Source organism: Diadema setosum, chromosome 13 (assembly GCF_964275005.1).
Source record: "Diadema setosum chromosome 13, eeDiaSeto1, whole genome shotgun sequence".
Taxonomy (NCBI): Eukaryota; Metazoa; Echinodermata; class Echinoidea; order Diadematoida; family Diadematidae; genus Diadema; species Diadema setosum.
In genome coordinates this window covers 29,879,456-29,888,386 of record NC_092697.1, presented here as the reverse complement: position 1 = coordinate 29,888,386, position 8,931 = coordinate 29,879,456, and positions in this window count along the sequence as shown.

Genomic DNA, 8,931 nt, shown 5'->3' with positions numbered 1-8,931 from the left:
ATTAACTTTGAAACGGAAGAAAAAATAGCTAAGTTACCATGTTATTTTTAAGTGAGTCATAGAGTATTAGGTATAATATTTGACTTAATATTAGTGGAAATGTAAACAAACGTCACTTCTCAAATTAACGTAGTCCCCTCAAATACATGAAAGGGCCTCCTGCTGAGCCCAACGAAGCTTTCAACCCAGAGACCCTTAGGAGATATACTCTGAAATATGTACCCAAATACATTGTATATGATATTGGGTACGTCCATCTAGGTAGTCTAGGGGGATCCCCCACACCGCTGCTCTCTGGGGATCTGGCAGGAACCATACTAGCGGACACCCCACAATAGCAATGGGGAAATCGGGCTGTCCAGGCCCTAACCTGGAGACTATCTTCCTCCGAAGGAGTGGACAGGGACTCGCTGATCCCTAGGGCAGCTTCGTTGGAGTAGGCGCCGGCTGATGGTGTGGACCCCCGTTTGGTCTCCACCACATCTGAGGTGGAGGATTAGTATCCTCCTCCTAGTGTCCAGTTTCAGGAGAGCCCTGAATAGATTCTCCTGGTCTGACCACTGCTGGGCGAGTGCGCTCAATCCGGTAATTAAATTCTTCGACATATTCCTCCATTGTATCTGTTTTGGATACCAGGGCTCTCCTCGTGATGGTTGTGGCTGGGGAGGAAACTTAACTCCCATCTCTTCCAGTTTTCATTCTTTGAATTTTCACATACAAGAATGGCCCATGTCTGAGTAGTTTCTAGAGGCCATTTTTTTTTTTTTAGTTTCGGGCAATTCATTGGGGTGGTGACACTTCTCGTCATTTTGTTTTGGGCACAATGTCAGCTCACTTTAATGCATTTTAATCCTTGATTGACTCAAGATGGGCGGCAGCAAGATTAGAATTAGTACTCACACCTACACCCTATACTAGTTGTGGGTTCTGCTGAAGCTTTGCACGTCTTGGGCATAACAGCAAACTTTGCTCTTCCAATTTTTTACCTCAGGATGGGCTTTCAAAACTTGATTGAGAAGATCTCCTACAAACATTGAAGCAAGCCTGTCTTCTTGCTTACTGTTTTTTTTTCTTTCTTTCTTTTTGTCCAGCATTTCCTGTGCTTAATGAATGTAGAACTTCTTGACGGCACTAATTCACTGACGTTAAAGCCCATTATTATGTCCCTTCACGTGCCTTTCCGCTCGAGATGTCAAATCTCTATTGATAGTCAAGCACTCTCAAAAAAATCTGGTCAAATATGATTAGAAACTGATCATATTTGACCACGAAAACTTGTCAGCTGGGCACCTGCACTATTCTGATCAAAATGATTCGGTAATTCTAGTCAAATATATATGATCAAAAATTGATCTCTTTTGATAAGGATACCTTGTCAGCCAGGCACCTCCATATCATGATCCAATAAATCTATTCATATATTTTGATTAGGAAACTTGTCAAATGTAACCAGAAACTGATCAAGTTTGACCAGAATTTGATTTGATTTGATCAGGATAGATAGTCAGCCAGATCAGCAATGATCTGGAAAATATAGTCAATGCACCATTGTTTAAAATGATTAGGATAAACTAGTCATTGCACCAACATTTTTTCATTGAATACTGGAAAAATAGTGACATCAACAAAAAATTCATTAGCAATTTCACAGCAAATTTATTGAAATGTACTGAGTAGTTCAGTATGTGTATATGTATACCTTGCTCTCAGTTGAGCAATGTAGCTCATTCATGCTTGGGAAAACAACTGCTATTCAATGATCAAATATTTGTGAACTGATATTATATGTAAACGTGATTCTATTGTGTGCAAGTGCTAAAAGGTTGAGGCAGATACATAGGGTTGTATGCTGCTGGAGGACATGTATTCACAATTCCATCACATGATTTCAGTGCTTACTTCTTATTCTGATTGCTAAATAAAGATTTTCCTCTGAGTGAAGTGCCAGTTCCTAGACCAAACTACAACATACTCTTCAAAGTAATCATAATTATACATCCAGTTTGAGTCTAATTTGATGATAAAACACTACTACAGAATGCTGAAAATGTCAAACCTGTAAACATGAAAAATTGAATACAAAGATATCACAATTTCTTTGAGAAACTTATCAAAAGTTTGACATTTTTCTTTCCTTTACCATGTACAAGAGCATGCACACAAATGTAATACTTTTATAAATTAGCATAAAATTGATTCTGAATTACTTGTATGTGCCTGTAAAGTGGCACTAGTAAATATTGAACAGAAGTGGACACACAGCATCTTAACGGATGTAGACTAGTGGTGGTGTAGTGTGGGAAGTGGCACCACCTGTACAAATGCTGTGACATGTACTCAAGAATATTCTTCACGAGGTAAATAATTGTAGTTATTCCTAACTTGTACAAAAGCGTGTCAGGATGCACAAGGATATGTTAAGCAGAAAAAGGGTGTAGAATGTTAATTGTCAATGGGTAAGCTTTAAGCATGTGTCTGCAGCTCTCAACAATGAAGACATGGTAGAGCATGTCCCTTGGTGACCACACGGTCCTATTCGCTTTTGGCACGATCTCCCAAGATCATCATGTGGGACTTATGGGACAGATTTTGACGATCATACTGAGCACATCCGAATTTTTATCGCTTTAGCGATATTTTGACGTCGATCATGCAGCGTCAACTTTTTATGAAATGCCCTGCAGTTTACAATTTGATGCTGCAGGGAGGAAGTTGATGCTGAATATATAGGGGACTTGACGCTGTCGCTCTACCTTTATGAAACGGGCTATGGTCAGTGAAAACTTTCTGCCAGACTTGAGGGGCGTGTTGGTAGGGGAGGATTGCAAGTATTGGCCGGATGAACTTGTCATATATTGCAAACCATGCCTGGAATGACAGGCACAGCATCAGGTTTCAGCCTTCTGATGCGTTTGATATCAAACTGGGCGTGCAGACCCACTTCGAAGGCATCCTCCGTGAAATGGGCGTTACATACCAAACTTGAGCTGCTGGGCCCGTCCCAATCGGCCCTTGTCAGTTTAACTCTTGTGGTCCAGATTCTCCGTAAATTTTGATCGTTGGGAAAGGAGTGAAGACTCACCCCATCCTTTGCCGTGTTACTACACCCTGCAACGATGCATCGTCTAGGCATGGTTTACAAGGTGCAGCTAAGATCTCCAAAAACAATATTTTTCTTGCAATACAACATGGGTACTTATATAGCGCTCTTGCAATGAGTGAACATGTATCACATCGCTTCACAGAAATATAATATCCACCTTACACTTGGGAGGTAGGTTGATAAATGATATCATTTTGATACAATTAACAGGGCTTTTGTCACCCTCCTCGCCACCCTGCTGCAAGTTGCAACACTTATTCCGTGCATTGCTGCACTGTTGTCCAGCATGGACCCTGTTGCGTAAAACCTTAATGCAATGAAAACTTGCAGACTTGGAGGCTCAGCATGGTTCCTTTCTGTCGCGTGTTGAAGCTGGCCTTCCAGTCTCTCAATGAGGTATATCACCCCTCTGCGGTCGAAGTGGTACTTTTTGAACATTTCAAATCGATAATTACATTAACTTTAAAAATGAAGAAAAAATAGCCAAGTTACCATGTCATTTTTAAGTGAGTCATAGAGTATTAGGTATAATATTCAACTTAATGTTGGTGGAAATGTACACATTTTAGAAAGTAAGAACATTTCATAATTTTTCTATGTGATATCTTAATATTTGATCTAAGTAGATTTTTCATTCCTTTTTAAACATCATAAGCTATTTATGATAGGCTAATATTTATTACTATTCACATTTCTTGAATCATCTAAAACTGAATAAATAAAACATCCATAGAAAAAAAAAATCCCAACTAAACAGTATATGCACTTCAGTTAATAGATAAATGCGATTACTTCACTTTGTGGTTCCGTGTTCACTCCCTCTCAAATTGCTCTCTATGCACTAACTTTTTGAACAAAGGACCCTTCTGTTCACCAGGTGCATTCTCGAGGGCCATCAGTCCGCGATCACGCATTTTGAGAGCACTGATTCCTCCTGCAATTGTCAAATCAATCCTCCCGAAGAAATATAAAGGAAAAAAAGTATAATAGTGATAACCAATGTTTATATAGTGCTTTTACTAAACAGACATAAAGCGCTTCAACAATTTTAACAAAATACAAGAAATCAAAAGTATTTACTTAACAAACATAACAGAGAAAGTACAAAGCAAAACAAATAAACAATGACTTTACACTTGTCAGATCACTAGCAGTGGGATTAAGTAAGAGCTATAAAGAGGTCTCACTTTTGGAACAAGTAAGTTTTCAACAGTTTTTTTTTTTTAAATTGATCTGTGTTAAATGCTGATTGGATATTTGTGGGGAGACTGTTCCAGGATTGAGGTGCTGCAATATTGAAGGCGCAATGTCCGGCTGTTCGGGTTCTTGGGATGGTTAGTACAGTACGTGTGATGGACCTGAGGTTATGAGTTGACTGGCGGATGTGGAGGAGCTCAGAAAGATACACTGCTACTTCATTATGGAGGGCTATGTATGCAAGTGTAGCAGTCTTGAATTCAACTCAATGCAGATCATTCATGAGGGTTGTCACACAGGTAAACTTGGGCTTATTGTACATTAATTTAGCATATGTATGGGAGAGAGTGTGAATTGTGGTTGAGGGTAGCTCTTTACAAACTTAGAATAAGATTAACCTATTTAAAGGGTAGAAGATACATGGTAATCTTCTGGAATTTATTGTAATTTTGATTTGTGACCTGTCAATAAAAATTTGGTTGCAAAAAATTAAGTCTTTATCGAAACTAAGCTACAAAATTGAAATTAGGATTAAGCTAAATTGGACACCGGAAAAGTAGTAAGATGCAATATAATTTTCTGTCTTTTCCTTTTATTGATAAAGAATTTGTCTGAAACAAAACGTGATCATAATACATGTGCAATAAAAAAAAAAACAGGCATGTAATTGTGTACAATTTGAATTCAGGTCAGATTATGATAGATCTTCTAATAGTAGAGTCCTACTGAAATATTAATTAAGTCTAATCTACTGACAAGCGTTGAAGTAGAAATTCCAAATAAATGAGTCCAAATACTTGGCAATGTATTATCTGGACAGTCTGGCTCAGTTAGTCAAACAGACTTCTCAAATTGACAAGTCCCCTCAAATACATGAAAGGGCTTCCGGCTGAGCCCAACGAAGCCCTCAACCCAGAGACCCTTTGGAGATATATTCTGAAATATGTAATACATTGCATATATAATATGGGGCGCATCCATCTAGGCAGTCCAGGGGGGTCCCCTCACCGCTGCTCTCTGGGGATCCGGGTCGAACCGTGCTGGTGCCGACACCCCACAATAGCACTGGGGGAATCGGGCTGTCCAGGCCCTAATCTGGAGACCCTCTCCACTGATGGAGTGGAGATGGATTTGCTGATCCCCAGGGCATTGCCACTGGGGAAGGCACCGGCTGATGGTGTGAACCCCCGTTTGGTCTCCACCACCTCTGAGGTGGAGGATTAATATCCTCCCCCTAGTGCCCAGTTCCAGGAGAGCCCTGAATAGATTCTCCTGGTCTGGCCACTGCTGGGCGAATGTGCTCAATCCCGGTGGGTCTCAAATAAGTGTGAGCGAAGGCATCGGGCCTCCCGCGAGTCTGTTCTACACAGACTAGAACACTACCTAGGAAATTCTCTGAAAACTTAGCATGTACGGCTAGCTAAGTGAGTCTGACTTGTATCATGTATATCTTCACCGTTTTGGCTGTGTAGGAAACTAACTACAATCTCTTCCAGTTTGCATTCTTTTGATTTTCACGTACAAAAATAGACCATGTCTGAGTAGTTCCGTGGTGCTACTTTTTCTTCTTCTTTTTTTTTCAGGTCCAGGCGATACATTTTTACGTCATTTTGTTTTGGGCGCAATGTCAGCTCACTTTATTGCATATGATCCTTGATTGACTTAAGATGGGCAGCAGCAAGATGAGAATTGAGAGTTTTCAGCTTGATTTGAGTGTTGGCGCAGTACTCGCATCAACACTGCACCAGCTGAGGTTTCTGCTGAAGCTTGGCACGTCTTGGGCGTAACAGAGCAAACTTTGCTTTCCCAATTTTTTTTCACATCAGGATGGGCTTTCAAAAACTTGTCTTCTTGGTAACTGTTTGTCTGGCATTTCCTGTGCTGAATCAATGTAGAACTGCCTGATGGCACTCATTCACTGAGGATGAAAGTCCTTTATACGACCCCTCACATGCCTTTACATGCTCTTCCGCTCGAGATGTCAATTCTATGTTGACATTCAAGATCTTTACTCCTCGTTGTAGAAACCAGAACTTCTTGAGTGCACTTATACCGAGGTAGCTAACATTCTGCATTTAGTACCATTCCTGCCTTCTTTCAGACCTTGGGATACTCCTTCAGTGACCCTGATATTAGAGAAATATTTCCCTTTGTACCTGCTCAAACAGTTTGGCCTTCTGAGGAGAGGCCTTGTGGATCAAATCCAATGTTGTTGCAACAAGTTTAACTCAGTGAATAACAATAATACTGATAATAATTTACATTTATAAAGCTCATAATAATCATCATAAATTCTCTATGCCCTTGACGTAACATACAATCAATCATGACATCATATCATACAATCATCAATACTTGAACAGATAAGTTTTCAGTGCCTTCTTGAAAAAAAAAAATCAGAGGAAGATAATTATGCTTCTAATTGAAAGGGGTAATGAATTCCAGAGTGGGAGCTGATGATATGAAGGATCGGTTACCGTATGTTTGTGTGTTTACAGGATAGACTGACAAAAGATGCTGTGATTTTGACTGTAGAGTTCGTGTTAAAATGTGATGATGAGTAAGTTATGTAATGTCGAAAGGAGAAGGATTATTCTGATTTTTAAAACACAGCTGATAACCAATAAAGTTTACGCAGAATTGGTGTAATGGAATCCCTACATCGTGCACCCACTATCAATCTAGCTGCTGTGTTCTGAATTCTTTGAACCCAACTCCGGCTGCTCGCATTTCCTCACAAGTTCTTCTTCTCCCTCTCTTCCTGTAGATTGTGCTTAAGCTCTTCAAGGCGTTGCTGTTCTGCCCCCAACTTTCTTCTTTTTTTCTTTTAACCTACACTCCTCCATAATTTTCTGTCTCTTTATAGCTGGAATCAGAGCATACTTTTCACATTGCAAGGCATTTTTTTTGGGGGGTGGGGGGTGGGGAGGGGGTCTCGTTCCTCCTGTATCATTCTCACCCGTTCCTGTCTTTTTTATTTCTCCCCACTTTACCCTTTGAACGTCATGTTGGTCTTTCTCACCCCTAGTTTGTGGCTTGTGCTTGTCTTTTTTGAGATGCTGCTCTGTCAGGTTTCACCTTGTCCCTTGCTCTCTTTTCTCTCATGCGCTTAGCAGCTCCCTTCCTGTATATCATTTGTCTTTCATAAAGTTTTGCCACTCTTTCTTTCTTTCTTTGTCAGTTGAATTCTGCTTTTGCTTTGTTGTTCAGCTAAGGCTGCATCTGTCCTATGTATTCAGGCAACTGTACAGTTTACAAGTGTATTATTGCTTTTGAGATGCACTGTTGGTTTGAATTGTTGAATTTACCTTTTGCAAAAGAGGAGATTGACTTTTCCTATTTTGATGGGACTGCATTCGCAGTTTAAATGATGGAGGCATGATTCTATAATTTCTTCAGCCTGAAAATGAAAAAGAGGAGGAGGAAACCTTAACAGTTTCATGGTGTGGGCCTTGAGGTAATGTACACAACAACCTATCCATTCTCAAAATTTAGATAAGTCTATTTGCATGTGGGTATTTCCACAGTCAAGAAAATTAAGGACCTTGCGACACTCATCTGGCAAGAACTCTTCCGAGAGTCTATCTTGGATGGCTGTTCATATTCTTTACTTTGGAGATAACTTTTAAACCACTGTAATTCTGTACCAGTGACACCCATGTTTTCAAGTTTGCTTAGGATGGTAGCTTGATCCACCATGTTGAAGGCTTTTTGTGAACCGACAAAAATCATGCCAATGTACAACCATCACCTCGATTAATGTCAGAGTGAAACCAATCATCCGTCACTGTAAGAAGTGCAGTAGCAGTGGAATGTTTTGGATGAAAGCCTGGCTGATTTTGGCAATAAAACAAGGAGTGAGGTTTTAAGTAGCCAAGTAATTGTTGTTGAACAACTGATCTTTCCTTTCCTTTAGATGTCCAGGGCAATTGACATGTAAGAATTTAGAAATGTCTGCAGTCACCAACCGGGCTGAGAAGCATTCACGTGTATGTAAATGTGTGTGAAAATAATATTATGCTTCTTCATACCAGGCGGGAGAGCAGTTACTTCACGGTGAAGATGGGCCTTGGCAATTGTGGTACATTGTACTGTGTTCTAGCAAAGTTGTGTGAGCGATGCTGTGCCCTAGTCGACTGAGGAGACTAACAACCTTTGCTGAACCAGTGAGGTGACCAACTGCAGTGGCAATCTATAGTGCTTTGGCATTGGCTTCTTTCCTTTTGATGTCATGGTGATCACATCTTGTGCAATGGAGAGGATCTCTTTTTCTGTCTTTAAAGGCACCGATACAAACTTGTCTATTTTTGGGTTGACTGAAGCCCCAGCCAACCATGCCAAAAAAATTGCACATACCGTACATGTATACCGTATTAGCTGTGTGTAGAATTTGCACTTGGCCGGGCCAACACAGCAAACCAATTAGCATAACAAATTGAAGTGGTAAAGAAGAAAGCACACGTAACACACCCACAATTTATTTTTGATTGACAGCTGTACTTCAGCGATCTTCGCATCAATTGTGGCGGCGAGCGTCATGAAATTTAACCGTGCCCTCTTGAGTCGTGAGTCAAATTCCTTTTAACCTGCTTGAGGTTTCGGTGTCGGTTTATCATTCAGTGGAATTCCAT